The 27,196-nt window shown below is 40.5% G+C and overlaps 1 protein-coding gene across 1 annotated transcript in view; it reads left to right on the top strand.

Moving 5' to 3' along the window:
- HMOX1 (heme oxygenase 1) overlaps window positions 1-27,196 on the top strand; it is a 456,522-nt gene that overhangs the window by 263,241 nt on the left and 166,085 nt on the right. The gene's annotated exons all lie outside the window — the stretch shown is intronic.

Genomic DNA, 27,196 nt, shown 5'->3' with positions numbered 1-27,196 from the left:
TTTGCCATCTTAAATATAGAGCTACTTGTCACTTACATTAATATCCAATAATATGGTTTTATAAATATACAAATAATATATCATTTTGCATCTAATACTTTGATTATAGGCTTTTAAGTCTTCCAGGAAGAGAAAAGGTACTAAATGGGAAAAATATGATAAAAATTCAGGGCATTTTTCCTTTCACTCCTGAAAACTGAAGCACAGAAAGCATAAAGGTATTATAGACTGTAGGTGTTAGAAGAACTGATAAGGTGCTGGCTTACTTGGCTTTATAATGGGATCATTCTGCTGTAATCCCAGAAGAATTTGAAACAATGATAAATGTAGAAGAGCTTTTCCTAAAAAAGAAGACTCATCATCACTGACCACATTCTTCAGCTTGTGCATAGGTGTCTGCTTGTGTTGCAAAAGCTTTAGAAGAGCAACTCTAGCAACTCTATCAAATTTTTCATGTTGTTTTGTTCTAGCTATACAGTTTTCTTTTCTCATAAGATTTAACTAACATCTGCTGAGGTCAGTGGAAAAATTCCTACCAATTAAATGGAAACTTAAACAATATGTAAGACTTGAAATGAAAGGATAACGATAATAGGATGAGTGGGAGGGGCCTCAAAATGCACCAAGGGGTGGGAGGGGGGGGTTAGTTTGAGTATTAGGTAAAATTTATTCTCCAAAATACTGATGAGGTTCTGGCACAGGCTGCCCAGGGAGGTGATGGAGTCACCAACAATGGGGGTGTTCAAGAGCTGTGTGGACGTGGCAGTGGTCAGTGGGCATGGTGGGGAGATGTCAGCCACTGAACTAGTTGATCTTAGTGGCCTTTTCCAAACTTTATGATTCAATGATTCTATTAGGTGTTAAATAGTGCAAAACAGCAGCAGTACACAGGCAGATATTTTAGTTACACCTGTTCCAGCCACAGTAATTGAGGGCAGGATTTGCTTCATTGTTCCTGAGGTGATGTCTATATGTCTGTATGCATGGTCATGATAGTTCATCTATGTCAAGTTGATATTGCTCATGCTACTATTTACAAACAGTATTGGGTTTATATGTCAAGGTTTTGGTAGGGAGGGGTTTCAGGGTGGCTTCTGTGAGCAGAGCACCCCCAGCTGCTCCAATATGGCCTCAACACTGGCAAGACCTGAGCCACGGGTGATGCAGGGTGTGCTCTGGGAAAGAAGATTTAAGAAAAGGAAAAAAATATGCACAACTGTATGAAAGGAAAGAGAAACAGCCCTGCAGACCCTGGGATCACTGCAGAAGGGCAGGAAGTGCTCCAGGCACAGAGAAGTTTCCTGCATCCCAGGAAAGGCCCATGCAAGAGCAGGCTGTCTGTCCCCTTGCAGCCGATGGGCACCTCACAGAGAAGATCTCCCCATGCAACCATGGAGGAACACACATGCAGCACTGATTAGGTCTGAAGGAGGAACAGCCAATGGATAGCCCCTGCAGGAGCAGCCTTGAGCCAGAGCTGTAGCTCAAGGAGAGGAGCCCCCAGACAGATGGACTCATGTAGCATTTGGTAGGAATTATATATATTGTCTAACAGTAGATATTGACTAATTCTCTATAGCAATAGAGTCACTCTGTAGGGTGCCTTGGCCCTTTGGAAACATGGCATGTCTGCTTTCCAGAATCTCATGCAAACTCCAGCATTTCTGATGCACTTTCTTAGCCAGCACCAAAGCAGCTATGGAAACAACAGTCTTAGCAACAGTCTTACCAAACCTTTCTAATGACTGATCAATAGCTGGTACCAGAGGATGTCATTCTGAACCTGCTCCATGGAAACACAGCTTATCTTATTCTTTTTGTATGTCAGGACAGAAATGCTATGTCCTTTCCTGTAACTCCATCTGAAGTGCCAAAGATTTTCTCTGTTGATTTTTAATTCCCTGTTCCTCCAGCACAAATGTCTCATGTAACGTCAAAGAAGGATGCAATTCTTGTCCGTTTGCACAGCATATGCACTAGCCTGAGTTGCTATTTTATGCAGATATAGAAGAAATACAGAAGTTGGCATGGTAGACCTGCAGTGTGCCTAGTCCTCTGTGCTTCCTCCACAGGTATAGATACTGAAAGACGCTGCCCCTACTCTCATCCTCACCTAAGACAATACCTTTCCAGAATAGAGGTTCACAACAAAAAGAAAAAACATTAGATAGTTCTACTTTAGGCACACCTTAGGGACTATAGGAATGGTAGCTGTAAGGGTACCTTTACCAGCAGCATTTTCTTTCTTCCCTTTAGTCATAGAAACATAGAAGGTTGACAAAAGAACACTAAGATCGTGAAGTTCAATTGCCAGCCCATCCTCATGATATTCACTAACCATGTCCCTTAATGCCACATCCACACAGTTCTGAAACATCTCCAGGGATGTTGACTCCGTCAACTCGCTGAACAGCCTGTGCCACTGCAGCACCACTCATTCAGAGAATGAATTTTTCTTAATACCCAACCTGAACCTCCCCTGGCACAGCCTGGAGCCATTTCCTCTCATCCTATTGCCGTTACCCAGAAGAAGAGGCCAACCTTCACCTCACCACAACCTCTTTCATGTTGTTGTGGAGAACGATAAGATCTCCCCTGATTTTCCTCTTCTACAGGCTGAACAATCCCAGTTCCCTCAGCTGCTTCCCATCAGATTTTTGCTCCAGACCCCTCACAGCTCTGCTGCCCTTCTCTGGATATGCTCCAGGGCCTCCTCACAAATATTATTGAGTAATTTTAATCCATTTGTTGCTTTTAGCTTTTTTTTTCCCCCTTCTCTTTTAGTATAATTGATCCTTTGGAAATTAAAAAAAAAAAGATTCAGCAAATTCATTTTGTCTTATATTGAATAACAGCTTTCACAACAATTGCTAAGTGTTTGAATTAGGACAAAAATACAAACTTGTAGATGCATACAGAGAAAAAAGATAAGGAGAAATGGGAATTATAAAGTAACATTTATGTCTGACGAAAAATTCTTCATGTTGCTGCTAATCATAATGGACTCCTGCTGCTTATAACCTCATTGTAATCAAAGGGGTATATTCATTTCTTGCATAGTTATGCGCACATAACTCTTATGGAACATAATAAGTGTTATGTGCTTGCCGTGAGGGGGAAAGAGGTGTCACACAATTAAATCATTTGCTATAGTTGTATTGTAAATGATTAAAAAAAAAAGTCCTAGAATGTGATACTTGTAGATAACATTGTCCATTTTTAATTTTAAAAAGGATGTACAGCATTGACTCCTTGGCCTTGTGCCTAGGGGAAGGCAGAAAGAGTGGCAGGGATTGGAGGTGGTCGGATATATTTCCTTTCTAAAGGTCTTCAGCAAGTTTTGCTATATGCTCTATGGAAGACTGCTTAAATCCTTTTCAATAAAGCTTTGCATGTGTACACACAAGGCTAAGTAGAAGCTACCACCTTGACCATGCCTGAAGCTGTGGAAGGAGTGTTTCTTGGTGGGATCAGACACTATACTAAAAGGATTATGGACATCATCTGGAAGAGACAACAAAGGTGTCTATGCTGACCAGCAGGAAATTTATATCACCTTTTCCAGAGTATAAGGGACCTGCAAATAACAGGAGAGGTTCAAGTTGGATATCAGGAAAAAGTTCTTCACTGAAAAGTGCCCAGGCTCTGGCACAGTCTCCCCAGGGATGTGCAGGACACTGAGCTGCTGGAGTTCAAGGAGCATTTGGACAAAGCTCTCAGACACGGGAGCAGATTTTTGGGTGGTCTTGTGTGGAAGCAAGAGTAGTGCTTAATGTTCCCCATGGATCTGCTCCAACCCAAGTTATTCTACGACTCTGTGATTCTAATCACCTTGCCTGTCTTGATTTGTATAGTTTAGATGTGACCATCATCATCAAAGTCCAAATCAGTGTCAGGATGACTAGACAGCGTAGTTGTTTTGTGTGAACCCTTCTGTAACAGTCTGTTCCACCTTGGACAATGTGATCACATCAGCAGGTAAATTGGATGAGTATCATATGTATATAAAAATTGCCATTTTGGCTGTATCATTTCAATTTTGCATGACAGCCTGCGATAAACTTTCAATATTAAAAATCAAAATGTTGCAGTTTAGCTATTAGATTGAAGATAAAATTGGGTTGATAAAATGTAACCAAAACATTTCCATTATTCTCACTAAAGTAATTTCGCACAAGATGATGTAGATTACATTAATACACTCTTAAAAATGTTTTTACTTTGGTGAATTTTTATTATCTAATAGAAAACTGAAATCATGTTCTGCACTCCGAAGCATTTTTTCCTAAGATTCCTGTTTCCTTAAAGGGAACAATATAAAAAGAAAATAATGAAAAAAATTGCAAAGCTGGTTAAGAGATTATGCATTAGGTATAATAGATAGAGAAGAGGCAGTACACCAGATGTATACACACAATTTATATTAAGATATGTTCGAAAGATCATTGTCTCAGGCTGCTGCCTTTCCCAGGATGCCCTGAGTGGCTTGATTACAACATACACATGGAAACCTTAGGAAAGTAGTGATTGTGCAAAAAAAAGCAGAAAAAAATTGTTATAAAGCTGAACTCTTCAGAAATCCTATGTCATGTTGAATTTATATGATTTGGTTTAGAATAAAAAAAGTACCTCACAGATTTTTTGAAGCTGCAACAGAACCACCCCTCTCACCACTTTACCTTGGAAATCATCACCATTTTCTCACATGATACACAGAATCTAATGAAGGGACCATTACCAGTTGTTAAACCAGGCAGTACTTCAACTCTTACACAGCACATACAAGTCCATGAATGCTGCAATTTGAAAAAAAAAAAAAAAAAAAGAGAAAAATTAAATCTCTATTTAATTACTGAAATAACTAGTGCTCATTCTGAGATGTGCCAGACCACCCAAGGCTTTGGCTTAATTGCTTTCAGAGACTGTGGACAAACATCCTCCTTCAGATCCAGCTGTGCTGCTGGATGTTTCTACTTCTGCTGTTCATCTGTTACATCACCTATTCTCCTCTTCATTCCTCTCTCTCCCCTAGTGTTTAACACCCTTTTGAAACAGGGAGTACAGATGTTAGTGTCAATATTTCCTCATTTATGCCAAATAAAACTATCTACATTTGTTCAGTTGGTTTAAGTATGGGGTAGCAGCAGTAACTGCAGACACCTTCTTTGGGTAGAAAGGAAACGATGAATGGCCTGCAGGCAATAGTCCAAGAGCTAAAGAGCTTAAGAGGAGGATACTTAAAATGCTCAGGTGAAGAACAAAAGCAAAGAGCCAATTCAGACCTAATTAGTCATTATGTGGTGCTGGGGGTAAAAGATAAAAATAAAAGCAGAATACTGCTCTGGTCATTCACATAAGTCTGACCTGCAAATTTGATGATTTTCCTGCTTCTCCCATGATAAGAGGTATAACAGCTGTAATACAATCAGGGAGTGCCTAGATCTTAACACACGGCTTAAATCCCAGTCAGAAATGTGACAACATTACCTGGATAGCACACATAATCCAGAAAGCTTGACTGATCCCAAATGCACCAGGTACATTATCTGTGTGTAGAGAAAGGCCACTCAATTGGTGGTGCATCATTTCATAGAATCATAGCATCATTAAAGTTGGAAAAGACCACTAAGATCACCTTGATCATGGTTATCCAACTTTCTGGCCTTCATGGGGTACACTGAGCAAAGAGATACTGTCTTGGGTCGCAGGTTGCTCCAAAAGAAATGCCTTCTATTTATAACTGTGGAAACTACAACAGATACAATGAACACAGTAGCACTGTTTGATAGGCCAGATTCTCATCTGCAAAACATTATTTTTCAACAGTCACCACCAGTAGCTCTGAATTTTCATCAGCATTGTACAAGAGTCTGCATGCCCAACTCATGAAAGCTTGCACCATCAGAGGTGAACCACAGTTGCTGTTGCTAATGCTGAAACGTACCACCCACCACCTCACTGTGCTCACATCCACTGTTTGTTCTAAACAAATGTTCAGCAAGCATTGACCAACACCCATGGGTGCTTTTTTTTATACATGGAGGAATTCAATGACACACTTTTGCTTCATACACAATTCCCTGTCAGACACCATTCTGTCATTCTGCCCCCCTGCTGCCATCTGCCACATGGCAACAACATGTAAAAGAATATTTGTGGGAAGGTTCAACCTCTACAGCCATTCTCTCTCTCCCCTCACCAACATCAGCTGGTTGAAGATGCTGCTCCTTGCACTGTTTGCTATGAAAAATGTGTCAAAATGGTGACATGTATAAGTAATATCACCTCTGTGAGAGACAACCCAATCTCCTCATCCTTGTCTTTTTGTAGCTAGGCCTTGTGACACGTGAAGCATACCAGCAACTTTCTCATAGCTCTGCTGTAGAGAGGTGGGGAACACTCATTTGAACCAGCAGACCAAGCTGGGGAGCTGGACTGAAGGTGGGAGCACAGTCCCTGAGAAACTGAATGAAGAAATTTTTAGCTGAGTCCGCTTGCTCTCAGTGAGGGCAGGTCACAGTCCTCCTCCCAAGTCCCAGTGGGAACATAAAGCTTAAAAAATGAATCTCTTAGCCTCCTTTGTGAGGTGCAGAAACGTGGCACCTCTTTCTCTGACTTAGCTTGTTTTCTGCAGTTGTTAGATTCCCAAGGAATTGCAACAGACTTACAGATTCCTTCCCAGCACAAAGAGTGGGTGGGAGCACCCACCAAGGAGTTATTCTTACATTTTCTGTCAACTCTTATCCTGCCCCTGCTGATTAAGCAGTTGTGTTACAGCCTGTTAAAAAATGACTGTGCTCTGCCCCAGAGCAAGTGGCATTCAGAGAGGTGAGTAAAACCTGGGCTTCTCTCAGTTTCAGTATTTCAGTGTCCTCTGGATCATAAATTAGAGAGGAGATATTTGTGTTAACCTGGGGAAGGACCGACACAGTTTTGAAACCTCAAACATCTTCAGAGAGAGACTCTGCAATGTGCTACCAGGCACAGTTACTCCTCCAACCCCGAGGAAGATGGCGTAAAGTTTTACAGTGACAAGCAGCTCTTTTATGTGTAAAGATGTCAATTCTTATTTTCATTATCCTTACAATAGAGTGAGGCCTTAAGTTGAAAGTAAATAATTTTCCTTGCTGTTACATTAGGGATAGGGCAATAAGGATGAGGGCTGATGGGTCTGCAGGTCTGCTTATAGTATTTACCAGTGCTGCGTAAATTCTCAGCCATGATTCAGAGACCACTGATCCTCTTCCTCCACTTCTTTAAAGTGTGGTCACATTTGGATCAATTTTACACTACCATAATTTGTATGAACTTCTCATAATTGAGAACTGAACCCCGAAAACATTTTCAAGATCAGTCCCTTTTTTAGTTTTCTTGGCAACACACAAAGGAAATAATTACTTCTAGAGTTACAGTTGTGTCACAGTGGTCATCTGGGAAACCTTCTGGAGTGAGATTAGACAGTAGAAATGACCTTTTGTGGCTGATGGATCCTGCATGTTCCGGGGTGCCTCACAGGCTTCTATCCTCATTATATGAACTCAAGAGTGGCTATTTCAAAGGCTCCAATAAATTATGATCTCAAATGAAGCTGTGCTATTGCCTGTGTACAATGTTACTAATTTCCTTTGTAAAAGAACAAAAAGCATTCAACAGAGCTATGAAGGACACCTACAGCAACCCTTTTTTATGATTCACATCTGTCCATATCACAGTCTTTTCTTCTGGACTCACTGTTTGAAGGCTCTTTTGCTCTTCCCTTTCCAAAAAAATATTCACACTCTGAATTGCCTGATTTGCCAGGACAAATTCAACTAATTCACTCTAATTAGGAACATGGTAAACTTCTACTCATGTACAAAAGATGAAAGCTAACAGCTAGGAAGTGATTATTTCTATCAGTAGGATTCTGTACAGTATTTCAGACAAAACATTCTTGCTCTTAATAGCTTGAATGTCTCAAAAGAAATCCATGGTAACTTGATCAACAGTGTCTGAATCTTTTCACAGGCTGGATGGTTTTCAAGAAATAATGATATTTGAATCATCTTTCTTAATGAAGAAGATAGCATCAGTGCAATGTGCCAGTTCTGTTGCTTAGCCCCTCATGGTTGGCACTAGCTTCACAATGGGGCTGTTCACTTGGTGTCTGCAGGGTGCTAAGGCACTGATCCAAGAAAGCAGTGAGGTAATGAAAGTAATGAATGTGCCTAAATGCAAGCCTGAAGGTAATTCTTCAGACTATCTGTTCAGTGATACACTCCTTCTCCAAGCTTCTTGCAGAAAGTCACAGGATGGGAAAGCCCAGAGGGAGGTGAGAACTGTGTTATTTGCGAACATTTTTGACAAAAAGAAATGAAAAAGCTGATGTCATGCAGCACTGGTGGTCTCCTGAACAGATCCAGGATATGCAAACTATTCATGTCAGTCTCCTCCATTGTCTGGATGATCACGAAGCACAAAAATGTTGTACTGAGCTACACCACATTGTGCTGATGATACTGGAACCTGTAAGCACAGTAAGTTCACTACTGGAGCAGGGTTCCTGTTACTTATTTTGCTCTTCTTCTCATGAGCTATTTATGATAGTAAGATACTTAGGTTAAAATGACTCCTGCATCCATTGAGAGGTGTGAAGTGGGAACTACAAGCAGACACGAGAACTATGAATTATCCAAGCCCAAATACACCCTTTGCTATGGATCGAAGTGTTGACCAGGCACCCATATAACATGCCCCACACACAGGCAAGAGATTGCCTGTGTAGCTGACCTGTGAGCAGACAGGATTTATCTGTCTCCAGCCTCTAAGGACCAACAACCAGCAGAATGGGAAATTCTGCCCTGTCTCCAAGCCTTCTGCTATGAGAAATGAGAAACTCTGGCCTGAAGCAATGTGGCCTGGCTGAAGAAATCTCAAACATAAACAGTCTCAGCGTGGAGAAAAAAATGTGATAATTGTTGGAAGCTTATGACTCTGCCGAGACTCAGTAAAGCATAAATATGGTGATGCAATGACTCTCTGCCCAGGAGGAAGGATGAAAATGGCTTGGATGCAGTGAGCTGGGCACACCTCAGTTTGTTAGTCTTGAAGTAGGAAATGGTTACATTGCATCATAAGATAACTGTGTGTATGCTTCTCATCAGTATCCCATGGTCAGACTGGAATACTGAAAATGTCTCCTCTCTCTTTTTTTTTATTTATTTTTTCTTTTTCTTTTCTTTTTTTTTTTCACCTCAGCTGCATTCCTACACTTTGCAGAGGCAAAATCACTCATGAATCTTAAACAGCTTTTGTGCAGAATCAGTTCAACTAATGAAAAAACAGAGAAGATTGCTATAATCTCATGAATCTAAGGAGTAATACAGAGCACTGATTCCATCAGGATAAGGAAGAAAGAAAGACATGAGAAAAATGTTCAGGTGTGCTATGCATGTTTGCAATATATTTCTTTAAAAAATGTGTGGGAGGTAGAGGTGACACTATTTGAACAATGCCATTATTTTACACCATCCTTCTTCTCATTTCTTATGGATAGGCTGATGCTGAGATTTAGCGCAGGAAACAGTTTTAAGAATCCATATATTCTTGGCTACAGTTCATGCCCTTAGACTGTGCCAGAACTACAACTGAATGTTAAATATCTAATATACCTATGCATTTTTAATGCACGCATTACTGTCATTTGAAATGACACTGAATTCCAATAGCAAATTTTTAACCAATAAAAAGGTGGCATCCAGAAACCATATTGAAACAGTAGATGCAGTCAAAATCAACATACACTGCAAAAACATATGATTTCTTCCCAAAACTGATGTTACATAGTACATGGTATGGAATTAGATGTGACCATACTTGTGACTAAGATGTGCTGTACTGGGAGTTCTTCATTTGGGGTATGTAGGCAGGTTCAAGTGCATGTTTTTTACTCCAGTCAAGATGAATAATAGTGCTTCTACCAGTGCTCTACAGACTTACTGTGATGGAAGCCTCACGAGCAAGTCAGCTCTCCTGTACTGAGTCAGAGGAGCGTCTCAACACAGGTGCACTAGTCCATCTGTGAGGATTTCCAGTATATGAAGGTTGAATCTCTACATGTTACTACTCTAGGCCACTACAAGGCACTAGCTTAGTCAGGAATCTCCAATCAAGCACTGTTTTGGGTGGATGGTCCTTTACAAATTGCAATATTAGTAAAGGAAATTAAACTGAGGAGTGTCTTATTTACTGCGATGGCTTCTCTTGTCTAGTTAAGCTTCAATGGCTTAAAAGCTAGGAGAGCTCCTTGGAGTTTGTATAGATCCAGCACAAGGGATCTTCAATTTTAGTGGCAGCTGCTAAGCACCACTGCAATACATTATAATTAATACAAGTTAATTGCATGTACCAAAAAAACCAACTGACTGACAGGCCTTGCATTCCTGTATTTGAAAAGATTATTCCTATAGTCTTCTTTCTTCTTATAAATACACAAATAAGTGTAATATTTGTTTTCCCCAGAAAAACTTTAGTGACTGTGATTCAAAAAGTAACACAAAAAAGGGTTGAGATCTGGAGAGAATGGGAGAACTGTTTCAAAATTTTGTAGTTTTTAAAATGTAGATTTTAAAATGCAATCTTCCTTTAGAAAAAAAAAAAGAAAGAAGAAGAAGAAGAAAAGAAAAATATGGAAAATATGGTAGGCTTTTATTACTGCTCAAGTCTCTTTAGAACAAGCAAACAAAAAAACTCACTGCAAGTGGAAGAACTGGAGATCAGCCACTACACAAACAATTCAAGAAAGGCAAAAAGGAAGAGATATATTCTATATCCATGGAACAGATTTCTGATTAACATTCCCCAGTAAGCACTCTTCTTCCTGCCAAATATCCTTTCTTTTATATTGTCTTCTGCAATATTCTGCTTTCTTTTTGCATGCTATTAGTCTAACTCATGCTCATTCTAGTAGTTAGGATCCAGTTCTGAGGAGTGATGTTTCTTCACTAGTAGAAGTCATAGCACTGCAGTAGTCCACTATTGCCCTAAATGGGGATCTTTATTCTATAACCCTGTAGTGAACTAAAATATTTATGTTTCTAGCGCAAATAACATTTATGGTTTTTATTCATTTGTCCTTTCTGTGAGACACTGGAAAAGTATGGGCACTCTGTTACATCCCAAGGGCAAAGTATCTGATTTATTTTCATTGGGGAAATTAAGCTCTTATTTCATGTTTTTACTCCGAGATGTCCATACCTTACTACCTTCACTTCTTATTTCAGATTTTGAAAAGCAGGAAAGGTGATTTATGCTCTTAATGCTCTCATTTCTTTTCACTCTGGGAACACAGTACGTGTTTTGTCCTTGTTTCCTCTGGTAAAACTGGTACTGTAGAAACACTGAGCCAAAAGGAAGATTCTCAGTTGCCTAAAGAGTAAGAATCAAGTTCTTAACAAAAGCTAAGTGTAGCTGAAACAAATCCTGCTCTTAGTCCCTATTACTTTCTGGGTAGCTCAGAGCTCCCTGCTATAAGCTGCTCACGCTGTGCCAAGCAGCCTTATTTCAGTCAATGTAACACCTCACACAATGAGACATGACCCAGCTAGCAGGAGAACTGATTTCCCTATTCCTTAAATCAATGAATTCTGCCATTGATTTTTCTTTAGGACCAAAACATTTCCATAATTTAGCATAATGATATAATATGTCCTTGCAGGTTCAAAGCAAAGGTCTTTGCAGTCCAACAGATAAATAACAGAGTGCTAGAAGTAGAGTTTTAACAGTGTCTTCCCTGACGCCCACATACATTTCCAGCATCTAGAAATTATACTATTTTTTATTTTATAATTATACTATATTTTTGGACTGTATCTTCATCGCTCCAAATATTTAGCCATTGCTTAGCCTGATATCTTCAGCTTTTTTTTAATTGTTGTTATTGTTTTAAGGTCATTACATTTGGGTCTTATAGAACTCCCAGTGGCAATGAATTCTGTTGATGAAATTCTGTTGTCTCTTGAATACTTACAGTGCTTCTACTGCACCTGCTGTCTAATAAATTGTTCCCTCCCTGCTGTCAGCCTTGTCACTCTCTATATGAAGTTTCTAGTTCTATATTATCTGCATCCACCACAAGGGTTTATCTATCTATCTATCTATCTAATTTTTTACAGCAGACCTGAACAGCACGCAATATTCAAGATGTTAACACAGCATGGCAACAAAAAGGATTCTTTTTTTTTTTTACCACTTTCTCTATTTATTTCCTAATAATTTCTGATATTCCATCTGTCTTTTTGACCATTTCTATCTTCGAGCTGATGTTTAGAAAGAATTATATGTAATGATTCTAAAATCTGTCTCCTGAATGGTAATAGCTCATTTAGAGTCCAACACTGTGCACATATAGTTAAGGTTGTTCTCCTCCATATGCATTAGTCTGCATTTATTGACAGTGAATTTCATCTGCCATTTTATTACCCAATCACTCAGTATTTCAAGCTCCTTCTGCAAGCCTTCACAAACAGTTTTAGTTTTGACTGCTGTAAATAATGTTATGTCAGCAGCTGGCTATGCCAACTCACTGTTCAGAGTACTAAGGCTGAGCAATGCCTGGGTAGTCACACCAAGAACCCCTATTTGCTGTGAAATTGCCTCTAACTCCTAGTGTGTTAAAGCACTGGGATATCCTGACAGTGCTCTTACTTCCCCATATCTCTGGGCTATCAAGGTCATATAGATTTCTCATACTGCTTATAGAGACCCATGCTCATTCACACTTCCTTCCTGTCTTAAAATCCCCTTTGTCCATCCCAAAAGCCATGCTTCCAGATCCTACGGAGGATCTACATCCCAGGGAGAGCAAGGGATGCATGTAGAGGCAGCAATTGTTTGCATCTCCCGAAAAGCTCCTCTCGGTCATGTCGCCGCCGGAACACCTCTCGCACCCCAGGCCTCGGTACCCTGTGCCGGCGCGGCACGGCGCGGCTCAGCCCATTGGCGAATCCACCGCCCAACCGTACGCACGGCTCCCTCTAGCGGCTGCCGATGGGATGGTCACTGCCTCCGCGTTGCTTATTTGTGGAGGGATCAAGAAGCAGACCACGCTCTGAAAAGGAAGAGAGGGAGGGAGAGATGTTGCCAGGGCAGGGGGCTGAGAAATGGCTGCAATGTAAAGATCTCAGATTGCAATGGCACGGCAGGAAGCACTTCAAGAGCTTAAAGTTTGAAGCTGTTGGAGGGGTGTTTGTCAGTGATACAGTTTGCCATTCCAACTCCAACTCCTGCTAGAAGTGCCAGGAACTTGTGCTGCACTCACTGCTCTATTCCCTAACCAAACTGTGGTACCATCACAGCAATATGGGGTCCAGCAACAGTAACAGCAACAGCAAAAGAGATGAACATATTTATGGGAAGTAAACAAAAAAAAAAAAAAAAAAAACCAAACCAAAACCAAACAAACCTGTACGCACTTCACAAAGGAAGATAGGAGAAGAAAATGAAACTCAAGCTCTTGAAATGGAATATCTAATGAACCAGTTCCAGGACCCTGTCCCAATAGTTCCATTCATCTGCGAACTTCTTTGCTGTAACTCAGTGCTTTTGTTAGTACATTGCTAACTGCTTGCAGGGTAGCTAGTGGTGTACAGTGCAGACTGAGAAATGCCAGGAAGAAGTAGCTTTCTCATTTATTCTTTACTTGCTCTGAGAGAGGGCGTGGAAAACTGTGGGTTCAGCTCCCACACTCTGGACAGTATTGTGTATTCATACAAGAGCCAGTGCTGTAAAAATAACTTGCTCAATAAGTATTGTCCTTGGTACAGGACTAAGTAGCCTGTTTAGGATACCGTGCTAACCCAGGTATTTTCATGGGTCTTAAAAACAGAATCTCAGAACAGCAAAGGGCAGCAGAATCCCACAGGAATGAATGTCTGAAGCCAGCTTGCACATCTCTGTACTAAATGGTGATCACATGCCCTGATGAAGCTAGAGGGAAGTTCAGGTACAAATGGTCAAACTACAGCCATGCTTTAGTTCATCTCAGTGCAGTCAACAGAGAAGGCATGATGACAAAAAAATAAAAAGAATCCCTAATATTTTTATTTTAATAAAGAGAGATTTTCTCTCATCTTACTCTCAGAAGTGTCTCCTTGTTCTATACTTGTACAACACCTAGCACAAGGTAGCTTATAAGTGCTAAAGGAGAGGTGCTCTGTAATCTCAGTCTGGTGCTTTGAGGAGTACAGATGTATGCTACATTTAGGAGACTTAAACACAAATTGCAAGTCCAGTGAATAATGTCTACAGTACCCACATAAATAGAAAATTGCATCACATGCATTTGGAGCACGTTTCCTAACCCACAGCTTCCAACCTCTATTTGCAGTTGCAGGTTATTAGTCTGAAGGTTACATTTTTGGACTTTGTGTGGAGAAGACCTATTCCAAGGTTGAATGCAGCCATGATGTGAAGGAGGGTCTAGGCAGATACTGAACCATTCCTCCTTCCTCTGACTAAGTGCAGGCACAGTTTAGTGTGAGTGAAACTTCAGGTGCTAAATGAGGCAATAAATCATCTTCAATCTGAAAGGTTTGTAAAAGCTGCTATTGTAAGCCAAAAAGCAAAAATGTACCTAATTAATATTTCATGCCAGTCAACACAAGAATCAGATACACTGCACAAATTGCAAGTAGTTCCACTCCTTTTGAATGTGTACTCTCAAATGTTCCCACTATGCTACTGTGAGCCAAACACCAGTGATTTTCTTAGCCATAAAATAAGCCTACACAAGCAATGCCAGAAAGTGCATTAGCCCAATTTCTTCCACATGTAAAGGTCTCCAGTGCACTTGAAGTCCAGTACTTGATCTCTAAGTACTGGACAAGTAAGTAAGCCAGCATCTCAGGCAGGAGTCTTGGCTGCATGGACATTAAAAATAGACAGGTAATTTACAGGCTGTGTTTTGTTATGAAAAAGGTGATCAAGTACATGCTTGTTGTCATTCTCCGTCCTTTCTTATCATTTTTTCTCTCTCTCACTTAGTAAATATACCCCTAAGCTGAATTCATCACAGCTTCCTCATCACAGACACAAGCTCATATAGACTCTCTCACTGTCTCTCTCTTTCTCACTTTCATAAACACTTAATATGTATTTAATCTTTTAAAAGGTCACAGGAAAGATCTGTCAACAATTCAATATGGAGACCAAACAGGGAGGAGATGCTGGGCATTAGCACTAAAAAGCAACTGAGAACCATGAAGGCACAAGTCAGGTTAAGCAACCAGCTTGGACATTATGTTTAAAACATTATTTGCCTGTATTTCTCCCCCCTCTAGATGCAAGTAGAAGAGGTGCACAAGCTGTATTCATCTTTTATTCATCTTTATTATTAAAAATAAGTAAATCTCATAGGTCCACAAACTGAAGATCCTTGCATTTCTTTGAACTGAAGTGTTCTGGATGTGAATAGCTCAGTGACACATGGTGAAAATTTCTTAATGGAAGGATTTTTGTGGAAGTCTGAGAGCGTCTTTTCTGAGAGTGAAGCAGGAAATTAAGAGATTATACTGCAGCTCTCCTTCATTCTCTGTCTACCCATTATTCATGGCTATTAACTGTGCAAAGTCACCTGTGGATACTCCACATGAACAGCTATGCTATTTGCACACCCAGATGGGTCATCTGCGTGCCACTGCACAGTCCCATGTAGCACACTGGCTCTGTTGGTTAGGCTTGCCTGCACTGACATGGTCTCTACCCTGTTACACCCATTGTGTATGCTCTCTTCCCAGTTTCAACCGCATTCAGTGCCAGCTGTCTTATCATTTTTAGTGAATTGTGTTATGCCATCTGTATCACTATTACTTTGTACTAACAAGAGAAAATGATTCTTGGCAATGTATAACCCTATGTTTTTGTGTGTCCGTGCAGTCTTTTTACTGTTGCACAGCCTTGATGTATTAAGGAGGAGCTAGGTGAATATTTTGCCATTTAACTTGTTGTGCCTGTGGTGTACTGTTGCTTTTATGTGATATCTCTATTAAAAGCTAGATGCATTTGCTGTGTCACCATTGTTAGGTGAGAGCTTATAATATTGGCCAGCACTGACTGAAAAGTGACAGATATGAAGATATAAAGTAACAGATATGGAGATATAAAATAATATGTGTTTACTCTCCATATTCATCATGGTTCCTCAACGAAGTAAAAGAAATTTATTAATAAAAATAGGAATTGATAGGTAATTATTAATTGAATCTCATCCTCACCTCCACCATTGGTGTACAAGCATGTAAACCAAATTTAGAAAGGTATTTGTAAAAAAAAAAGAAAAGAAAATCTGACAGTGATTGTCTTGTATATTCATCCAGTCGTGTCAACAACATAGGGATGACAATCAGTATTTGGTGTCTGCAGGCAAGTTCCTGTGGATAAAGCACATCCTAGGATGTACCTACATGTGCAGCAGCAAGAGGAACAAATCTATGTGATGCCCAGGATAGATTAATGCATAGGCATGTGCCTGGGGCTTCAGCTCTGCTTTGATGACAACATCTTTCCTTTCATTACTGAGAAATGCTTTTAGCCCTCCTGGCCATGAGGGAAAGCTGGAAATGGCAACCTGTGTGTCATGGATAGAGCAACATCTGCTTGAGTCTGCTGTCAGCATCCAGCAGAGGAAAGGGGTGTACTTACAGCTAAAGGGAAATTACAAGAACTCTTATTTTTCCTAAATAAATGCACAAGATGGAAAAAGGTTTCTTCCTCCCTCCCTCCCTTCCTCCCTCCCTCCCTCCCTCCCTCCCTCCCTCCCTCCTCCTCCCTCCCTCCCTCCCTCCCTCCCTCCCTCCCTCCTTCCTTCCTTCCTTCCTCCCTCCCTCCCTCCCTCCCTCCCTCCTTCCTTCCTTCCTTCCTTCCTTCCTTCCTTCCTTCCTTCCTTCCTTCCTTCCTTCCTTCCTTCCTTCCTTCCTTCCTTCCTTCCTTCCTTCCTTCCTTCCTTCCTTCCTTCCTTCCTTCCTTCCTTCCTTCCTTCCTTCCTTCCTTCCTTCCTTCCTTCCTTCCTTCCTTCCTTCCTTCCTTCCTTCCTTCCTTCCTTCCTTCCTTCCTTCCTTCCTTCCTTCCTTCCTTCCTTCCTTCCTTCCTTCCTTCCTTCCGAATTCCTTCCGAATTCCTTCCTTCCTTCCTTCCTTCCTTCCTTCCTTCCTTCCTTCCTTCCTTCCTTCCTTCCTTCCTTCCTTCCTTCCTTCCTTCCTTCCTTCCTTCCTTCCTTCCTTCCTTCCTTCCTTCCTTCCTTCCTTCCGAATTCCTTCCGAATTCCTTCCGAATTCCTTCCTTCCGAATTCCTTCCTTCCTTCCTTCCTTCCGAATTCCTTCCTTCCGAATTCCTTCCTTCCGAATTCCTTCCTTCCGAATTCCTTCCTTCCTTCCAAATTCCTTCCGAATTCCTTCCGAATTCCTTCCGAATTCCTTCCGAATTCCTTCCTTCCGAATTCCTTCCGAATTCCTTCTGAATTCCTTCCTTCCTTCCGAATTCCTTCCGAATTCCTTCTGAATTCCTTCCTTCCGAATTCCTTCCTTCCTTCTGAATTCCTTCCTTCCGAATTCCTTCCTTCCTTCCGAATTCCTTCCTTCCTTCCTTCCTTCCTTCCGAATTCCGAATTCCGAATTCCAAATTCCGAATTCCTTCCGAATTCCTTCCTTCCTTCCGAATTCCTTCCAAATTCCTTCCTTCCTTCCGAATTCCTTCCTTCCGAATTCCTTCCCTCCTTCCTTCCTTCCTTCCTCTCTTTTTCTTTCATGCTGTTTTCATAATTGTTGTTACCCATCCTCAGCCAGATTTCCCTTTGGACAGTCAAGTGGGCTTCTCATTGCCTTACTCTGTCCATGCATAGTTCAGCTGCTTTGCACTCTATTGAATGGGATGGAAAATTCTACCTTTTCTCTTAAGGGTGGGCCAGAAAATCACATTGCATTTACAGGCCTTTTTCAATGCCTTGCCTGCACTGACTGACATCCCATCACCAAAAAGGACTGAATAAGTGATGAACAAATCAAAACACAGGCAGCTGTGATCTACCTAGAAGTTCTCTAATGGGAGTGTTGGGATCAAAACCCCTCTGCCACCTTCTGGGCTGAAAGAACACCTTTTCATCTCTCTCAGAGATTGCTGGAAGCAGGGAAATAAAACCTACCTGCCTCTTCCTCCTTTCCTTCTTCCCCTGTCTGCTGCTGCGGTGTGTGCCACAGAATTGTGGTTTTAGTACATCCTAGATGTTGCAGAGGACACAAACAATGTGGCAAATTCACAGAGAGAAGGGGGTTTCGGTACCACAGGGACAGTTCATGCAGCTAAGTAACTCTTAATTGGTCAGTGCTAGCTGTGAGACAGATCCTCTAGCCTTCTGCAAGAGTCTGACCGTCTCCAAAAGCTTTTATTATGTCCTAATGCATCTGTCACTTAATGTATGAGCAGAAGCAATCTTAACTCTGGCATTACCTTAACTTTCCAGTACTTGACTCTGCATCCTCAGTTAATAATGTTCTTGAGAGGGACTTTCCGGTATGTGATTTTATGGATAAAGAGCAGACAGTGCACTTGAAGAGAGGCCAGGCTGGCACACAATTACATAATAGTTGCTTTCTGACTGCAGACTGAAAGAAAGAAGAGGGGAAAAAATAAAAAAGGAAAAAAAAAATGAAAGACAAACACACATACACCATCTATATACCCCAAACAGTTCTCATAGTATATGGCAAAGAAATCAGAAGATACAGAAGTATGTTTAAAAATTCTGTGGTTATGAAAAGAAATGGGTTGTCTTCTAGTGGAAAATTAGAAATACATGAAAATAGTTATGTTAGGTGTTACCCAGGAATACTGGTCTAGAGTTTTTCTGCTCCAAAGATTTAGGCAGCTTTGGGATCTGGAGCTATATTTCAGGTTAGATGCGTGTAGTTTTGGGGCCAGAAAGGACCTGTAATCAGCTCCAGGTCAATGGTGTCCATTTCTCTGAAGTTTGAGTACTTGTGCAAAAACATGAGTGGAAATATCATGATTCAGAGGGCAATTTGAGAGGGAAAACACCTGAACTACATTTTTTGCCCTGTATTGGGACAATTTATTTTGGTATGCAACTCAGTCATCCATCAGATCCACATGAGCTATTGTAGCTATGGAGATGTCCTGGTTTTATCCAAATCTTAACTATAGCTTGCGGTTCCCTTCCAAAGATCCTGTAATTCTCTGAGGCACAGGAGCTTCTCTCTTCCCCTACATCTGCCACTTCAGCACTTGGCCTTTCTCTGGAGGGATACAGCAAGGAAGCTCTTAATGGGCCCCCATGGGACAGCAGAGGGAAGTCCAGGAGCTGAGGAGGAATATCAGGCACATAATTCATGACCTGCCTCAGGCAGAAGGGGGCAAACAATAGCAACAACAACAACAAAAACTCTCTTCTTTCCAGAGTGGATTAATAGGAGCTCCCACTGGAGCCCATTAAACAAAGGAAAATGTTGAAAGCCTAGGAATATTGTGCACTTCATCATTTTCTCAGGATCCCCAGGGAAAGGAGGGGGAAAGTTGCAATGCTACCTGAATGAAGGGGACGCGCCTGGGAGAGGACTGGCTCAAAGAGTGGAGAACACTGCCAGGTAAGTATGGGCCATATCTCCTCAGCAAGTGAATGGACATCTCTGTTGGAGTATCTGCAGGTGATGTTTTTCCTTCTCAGGTCTGTGTTCAGCTTTCTTGTGCTCTCTCAAGGTTTTGCAGGGCTCAGTGGATGGTCTGTTTGCTCTGCCATCCTGCCATCTGGTCAGTCTGACACAACTATCCCTGGCAGAGGGCTGAAATTTTGATGTATTGTCTAAATTTAGAAGTGACATTTTCTTCAGGTTTTGTAGCAGAACTAATGAATCATTACAGTACGATCTCTTTTGCTCCTTCTTCATGGAGTTTGACGTGAATTTTACAAATGATGAAGATGATGTGATGACAAGACTGGCTGCAAGGATTATCCCTCCCAGTACACTCCACCAATCTATCTTGCTCCTGCCCAACATCTTCTCCAAGTATTTTTTGTCTCCTACTTTCATTCCTCTGTCAACACAGTTTATTCTTCTTTTGGGACCCCATTTGTATGACTCTGAGAACAAATCTTCATGTCCTCTTACGATTTCTGCTCAGGACCTACAGAGAAATTTGGCAATACAAACCATCCCAACTCCCTGCCCACCCTGAAATTAAACTTACAGTATCATCAGGCAAGAGGTTGTTTGGCCCGGAAGAGAATGGATAACAATCACTTTATTTCCTATACTTCGAAAAAGTAGGGCTCGAGGTATTCTACACAAATAATCATGAATTGTCACTTTTCCCATTATTAATACCTTCAAAATTACATATCTAGACCCTGGGAAGTGTGACATTTAAAGCCAGGATGACTCTCAGCTTTCTAGAATGAATCTGGTTTTTTTTCTGTGTTTTTCTGGTTTGATTCTTTGTTGTTTGTTGTTGTTTTGTTTGGTTGGTTGGTTTGTTTTCTGTGTAAGTTGAGAAAAACTTGCAAAGCTTCAGAAGCCATTATATGCAAAATTTCAAGGTTGTTCTCAGCTTGTAAATCACGGGATTAACTATGTCATGTAAGTGCAGGAGAATCTTTGCATAGAAATCAGATAGATAAAAGTATCACTTCTCACCTAGTAACATCTGCTTACCACAGGGATGACTTGACTTAGAATGGAGGACAGGAATGTAAGGCAATCTTTCATTTCCCCACCTGGTTTGTAGCAGCCCAGATATGCTGTCCCACAGGGCATAACTGCCCTCTCCTCCTTGGCTTTGAGAAGAAGAAACAGTTCAAGCAGTGACCATATAATATCAGCTATGTCTCTTCACAATGAATTAATTACTGATAACAAAAGCACATTTCACAAAACCATTTGCAAAACCTGTTGTGTAAAAGGTGTTGACTAATTAAAGTCCTTACAGGATGTCAGAGCTGTCCGGAAACTTCATGACACAAAATGCTTTCTTTTTTCCTGTAGAAATCAGTGCAGTTTTGAAGAAAGGTAAGATTGTCAAGTTTGTTTATCTGTGACCACCTCAGATAGATTTAAGACCTATTATGCATGCAATACAGAATTCCTTTACTCCTACATAAATTATCAGTATATATGCTATTATTCCATTCAAGGATGCCTCCCAGACTGGACTGCTGGATTATGGAAATAGCTAAAGAGATAGAGGAAAGGGCTTTAAAAATACTGTAACGTGACTGGGTGCTTAACTATGCCACCTGTTAATCAGGACAGACAGCAACTTTATGTAAGGCATACATAATGTAATTTTTCCTGAATTCATTTAGCAAACAGTTGATTTTTCAGTTGCATCTAAGTGACCAAGAAACTGGGTCAGCAGCAAACACATGCATTTACAGTGCACACACAGAGCACTGCACCATCAGGCTGAATTCACTATTCATTATTTTAAAATATTTCGAAGGCCTTTCATAATGTTGAAACGTTGTTCTTGAGTTTACCATGTTTGAGATGAAATCTTTATTAAAAAATATGTTAATCATAATGAGATTATAACTGAAAGCTAAATAGCAAGACAAAGCATTTCATTGTGATAAAAATGAACCGATTTTATTGCACCAATACTAAAGAGATAAAATTTGCTTTCTGATGGTTGTTTGGAGTCCTTTTAACTTTTCATCCTAATTTGGTTTAGAAGCATCACTTGAAATCTAAAATACTCCCAGGACAGGAAAGCTACTTTGCATATACCTGTGTGCAGGATATGAATGACTCTGGGTAAGTCTTCTCAGGGATAATGACAATAGATGGCAGCTCCATCCCAACAGAATAGCATAAATGTTTCCCATATATTACTGGCACCGATAGACAGTTTAATTCACTGATACTTATCTACTGCTAAGCTAACTTTGTTTGTGCATGATTTTTAGCACATTGAGAAAAGCATCTGCCAAAACAAAATAATCCAGCGCATATGTGATTAATATGGGACGAAAAAAGTTTGACTCACTCTTTGAAGAAGATGTAATCAATATATTGTATGGTGAATTTGAAGGTATGGGGAGGATGGATCTGTACTCGAGGCACCTAACTTTCTTATAATTTATCTAAACTTGTCAAGGTTTTCCCTCTTGACATGATGAAAGGTAATGGTCTTAATTTGCTCCAGGGGAGGTTCAGGTTGGATACTAGGAAGAATTTATTCTCTGAAACAGTGGTGCTGCACTGGCACAGGCTTCCCAGAGAGGTAGTAAAAACACCATCTCTGGAAGTATTCAAGAACCGTGTGGATGTAGAACTGAGGGATGCAGTTAGTGGGCATGGTGAGGATGGGCTGACAGTTGGACTGGGTGATCTCAGAGGTCTTTTTCAACCTTAATGATTCTATGGTTCTATGATTCTATGCCAATGGAAATAAGCGTCTCCAGAGGGAATTAGGAACATCATCTTCAGGCATTTTGCCCATTCGGAAGTGCCAGTCTCCTTCCTGTTGGAAAACAAGATAATTCACCATGGTACTGTTCAGAAGATTAAGTTCTGCTGGGCATCTATATACTAGAAAATGTGTGAAAGCCTCCTTCTTTAATTGTAGATACAGCTTCAAAAGAACAGCAGTCCAGTACAGTGCTAGTGATTCATGGAAAGACTCAGTGCCTTCTCCACATTTGGATGATGAAGAACTGTTCTAGGACACAGGAAGTTCATTTTCATGTATCACTAATGACATTTATTTACTGTGCAACGACAGCTGATTTGAAATAATGAGTTAGAGGTCATGAACTTTCTGTTTTACTCTGTATTGATTCCTGCAACATTTTCATCTTTTTTTTTTTTCTGAAGAATTGCTTTTGTTTCTCAACAAGCAGTCTCTGTAGCCTCCTTAAGTAGGTAGGGAGAGAACTGTTCTTCCAATCTTTGCAAGGTTGGGCTAAATTAAGCAAATTCTCTCTTTATTTTTAACTTTCCACTATCCAAACAACAGATCAAAGCCAGTTTTATGGTCATGCCGGACAGTTCTCCGTGGCAATTGCTGCTCAGAGGCCTGAATTACTACAAAAAGGCCAACCTTTGATCTCTTCAGCCCTTCCCACATATAACAGCTCCTGCTCGTTCAAAGCAAAGAGCCAGGCTCCCAGTCATGGATTAGGTAAATATTTTTTGGCAGAAAAAAGCCCTCTATAAAAGGTCTGAGAGAACTGGCAGGGGAGAGGCAGCACTACAAAGTAGAAGAATGGGTTAAACAGAGAATGAAACTAGTTAACAAACACCTCCAAAATATGTAATCAGTGACCTGGACTCAGACTGTTTGTGTGCACTCTGCCTTGCAGTCCTTCTGTTGCTGCTGTTATTATTTTTGACCTGGGAGAAACAGCTTTCTGAGTCCATTTCCCCTTGATGTATTATGATGCCATTTTAAATGTCAATTGATAATAATTGTGCCAAAAAAAACCCCACAACCCACCAACAAAAAACATAATAAATGTTATCAGTTTAAACCTACAGTGTCCCTTCTATTAATATTTCTAATTTATGGGCTTGTTGAGAAACCTGCAGAGACAACAAAGCTAATAAATCTGAGGTTAAAAGGACTGCAGAAGGCAATCTGTGTGGGCTTTCTGCTAGATTGTTGCCAGCTGTTGAACTTTGAGAAGATCTGAGCAGCTGTCTCTGGCAAGACTGTTAGAGTCCAGTAAGGCATAAAGCATGGAAGACAGCCTACAAGGACATGAAGCTCCAGAGGTGACAGGGGAAATCTGCAGCTGTGCCTTAGCTAGAAACTTCTGGTACACCTTAGTACCAGGGCCTCTTATTACTGGCCTATACTTGCTCTGTGTAGCTGTCTGAGCACAAGACCTCAGAGGTCTTGTGAGCTGTGGCCTCAGTGTTGAACATAAGCACCAGACCACTCTGGTTCTGTATCACATGTGCACCAGGTGGAATATTGCCCCGTTATTATTCTTATGCAGAGAAAATACCACTGGGCAGGAATGTGAAGGGAACTTATAAGCAGGAAGGGGAGCAACTTTTTACATGATCAGATAGTCATGAGACAAGGAGGAATGACTTTAAACTAAAAGAGGGGAGATTTAGGATAGATGTTAGACAGAAATTAATTTCTGAAAGAGAGATGAGGGACTGGCACAGGTTGCCCAGAGAGCTGTGGGTGCCACCATCCCTGGAGTTTCAAGGCAGGTTGGATGGGGCTCTGGGCAGTCTGAGCTGCTGGGTGGCAGCCCTGCCTATGGCAGCAGCTTGGGACTCAATAATCTTTAAGATTCTCTCTAACCAAAGCCATTCTATGATTCAATGATTGTATGAAAGGTCACAATTTCTAGTCAACATCATAAATGCAATTTTTTTCCTTTTTGAGATAGGCAATATAGCACAAAATGCTCCCAAGGTTTGTTCTGAAAATGATTTTGAGTCAGCACATTAGGTTTCTTCACTTTCTGAAAGCACAATGTATTTTAAAGATTTCACTCACTCTGTGGATTTCTAGATTTGCTTGACATCAACAAGAAGAGTTGAGAAAACCAGTGTGGCATGATTTTCATGTAAAGAGCTGTCTGCTGGTGTGAGGTGTTGCCTTCAGAGCCCAGCAGCTCCAGAGAAAGATGTGTTTCCTGCCTGTACGAGTTTATAGACTATATTAGGCAGGTAGCACAATAACTGTAAGAAATGGGAGTCATCTACATTTCCAGGTCAAGCAGAAACATAAAAATATCCCCAAACTTCCCTACAAAAGCTATCATATTAGAATTTGGCAGAAAAATAACTTCTTCATTCTTCAGTAATTTAAAAATAAATTATTCCTTGTTTTGAACATAAATAATTTGTTACATTTCAGCAACTCAGTCATTTGAAAAAGGGGTCGGCAGAAATGTTTTAATTTGTAAAATGTTCATTTGCATTTCAAGCTTCTACATTTTCCCCTTTTATTTGTTCTAATATAATACAAAGAAAAGAAAATCCAAAATAGCAGTCATTACAAAGAAAAAAAATATTCTTTGTAAGTGAAATAGTACATATCATTTTTTTCCATTTTGTTATTTAAAATATGAAATTGCTAAGGTCTTTCAGTATTACTTAAACATTTTGACATCAAATCTACTTATTTTTTCTGAAGAAACTTTTGTATGCAAAACATGAGATTTATGCATCATTACACTGATGCTTTCTAATCCCCTTTCAAGAGCTGTCATTTATTCACTCTATTACCTACTTTAGAGCTTGTTGTGCTTTTCTATATAGAAGAACAAAAATATATTTCTCAGTTGGCACTGCCTTCAGGTTTAATAAAAAGAACAATACAATAAGACTGAACAAAAATAAAGCCTTCACGAGGAAGTTTTCAAGTTATAAATTTGTGTGTGCACATCTCATTTAAACCCAAACATAGGCAGAAAATCATCTTGCCCCTATGAGAGGCAGGGAGGTTTAGAGTCACAGGCTAAGACAGAATAGTTACACGAACATGCAGAATTTGAGACGTGGGACTACAGCGTAGTCTCAGCAGGTGCCTATCCAGAGGGAGCTGGCAGCAGAGACAGGTAGTGCATATTTTGTGAATACTGAGATATCCCAGTTTCACTTGTTACATGTTGTCAGTGTGATCACCGAACAAAGGTATGAAAACTTGGAGTGTGCCTGTCTCTGCTCTTTTTTCTTTGGAATATTTTTTAACACAGAGACACTTGTATTTCTTTAGGAGCTGGCATGAACACTCATAGAGACATTGCTGCTGGAAGGCTATGTCTCTTCTTTTCAAAATGGTGTGTGTTTAGCTGAGCAGAAATGGTGCTGGAGCACAGAGGAGGAATAGCAAGTAGATTTTTGTTCTGAGGCCAGGGACCTACAGAGATACAAGCCCTCTCATAAGGAGTGTTAGAACCCATCAGATTTTCTTCTAAAATCCTCCTCCTCCTGCAGCAAGAAATGAGCCCCTTGAACAAAAAGACAACAAATAACAAAAAGTAATAACCAAAGATGTAACTTTTCACAGTTAAGGAAAGCATGTCCTTCCTTGGGCTTCATTTGTCAGAGGAAGCAGACAAATCTATGGGTTGTGCTTCACTTCTGCACCAACTTAGAGTGTTTATAAAGGCAGACAGAAGAAAGAGCTTGAAAAAACAGAGGCTCCCAGTCCCTGGAGATGGTTGCTGCGTGCCTGAAATCCTACAGGTAATAGTGCAGTAAATAGCAGAGAGTCCAGACCCAGTCATATATGCTAAACTAATACAACCATAGGCTGGGTCAAGGACATTTCATTTGATATATAATATCTGAGAAGCGAGTAAGGTTTTAAGTAACTACAAGAAGACTGTTCCATGTTTTAGTGTCCTGGGTAGGAAAAATAAGGCATGTGAAGGAGGATGAACTGAGTTCCTCCTTGTGCCTTTCGTGGTATTCAATCTCCAGCTGATATTCAAATCGAGAATCATGAGCAAAAAGGCAAGCCCTTTTGTTAAATAGGCTGTTTTCATCCAAGGTGTACATTCACAGCATCTTTTTCCTCTCCCTCAATAGTATGCTCATCTCCACTCAGCACAGAAATTACCCTCTCTCTCATTCTGACTGAGCAGAAAACAGGAAGAAATAATTCATTATATACCCAGCCTGAACTACAGGCACTGACAGGACCCAAAAGCAGGAAAAGATGATGCTGCTGCTTTTGGCCAGAGCAGCACCTCTCTATGCACATAGAATTTATAGACAAGGTGTAGTGCCATGAGACCTCTTTCATCCATGCAGCAGCTGCCTCCCCATCAGACAGTGAGAAGGGTGAGATCCTCCTTGACTCAGATATCCCCACTGAACCACTGGGCAGAGGCATGCAATGAGAAAAAACAACAGCATTTCTCTACTCCATCCATTTCATCAGAGCAAAAAACACTCTCTTGTCTAAACAGTTGCCTGGGGAGAAGCTTGATTAATAAAATCAGTTAATTAAGTAGTCTTTGTTATAACTGTCGGCATCATTTTTTTTACCTTTCATTGTTCTTTTTCCACTTACCCACCCACTCCCACCTCTTTTCCAGTATTTGGAATCTGGAAAAAGCCGAAAGCCTTTCATCTTATCAGATGTGGTTTATTGCCCCCTGGTTACACAGTAATTTTGGTCTCTGCTCAATGAAGAGGTCATATGATGGGATATCAGCTTAAGAATTGTCAGTTC

Source organism: Cyrtonyx montezumae, unplaced genomic scaffold (genome assembly GCF_038088225.1).
Source record: "Cyrtonyx montezumae isolate F1298 unplaced genomic scaffold, pur_monq_1.0 scaffold_3, whole genome shotgun sequence".
Classification (NCBI taxonomy): domain Eukaryota; kingdom Metazoa; phylum Chordata; class Aves; order Galliformes; family Odontophoridae; genus Cyrtonyx; species Cyrtonyx montezumae.
The sequence above is the reverse complement of the archived record's forward strand: the minus strand, read 5'-3'. Positions and strand labels throughout refer to the sequence as shown.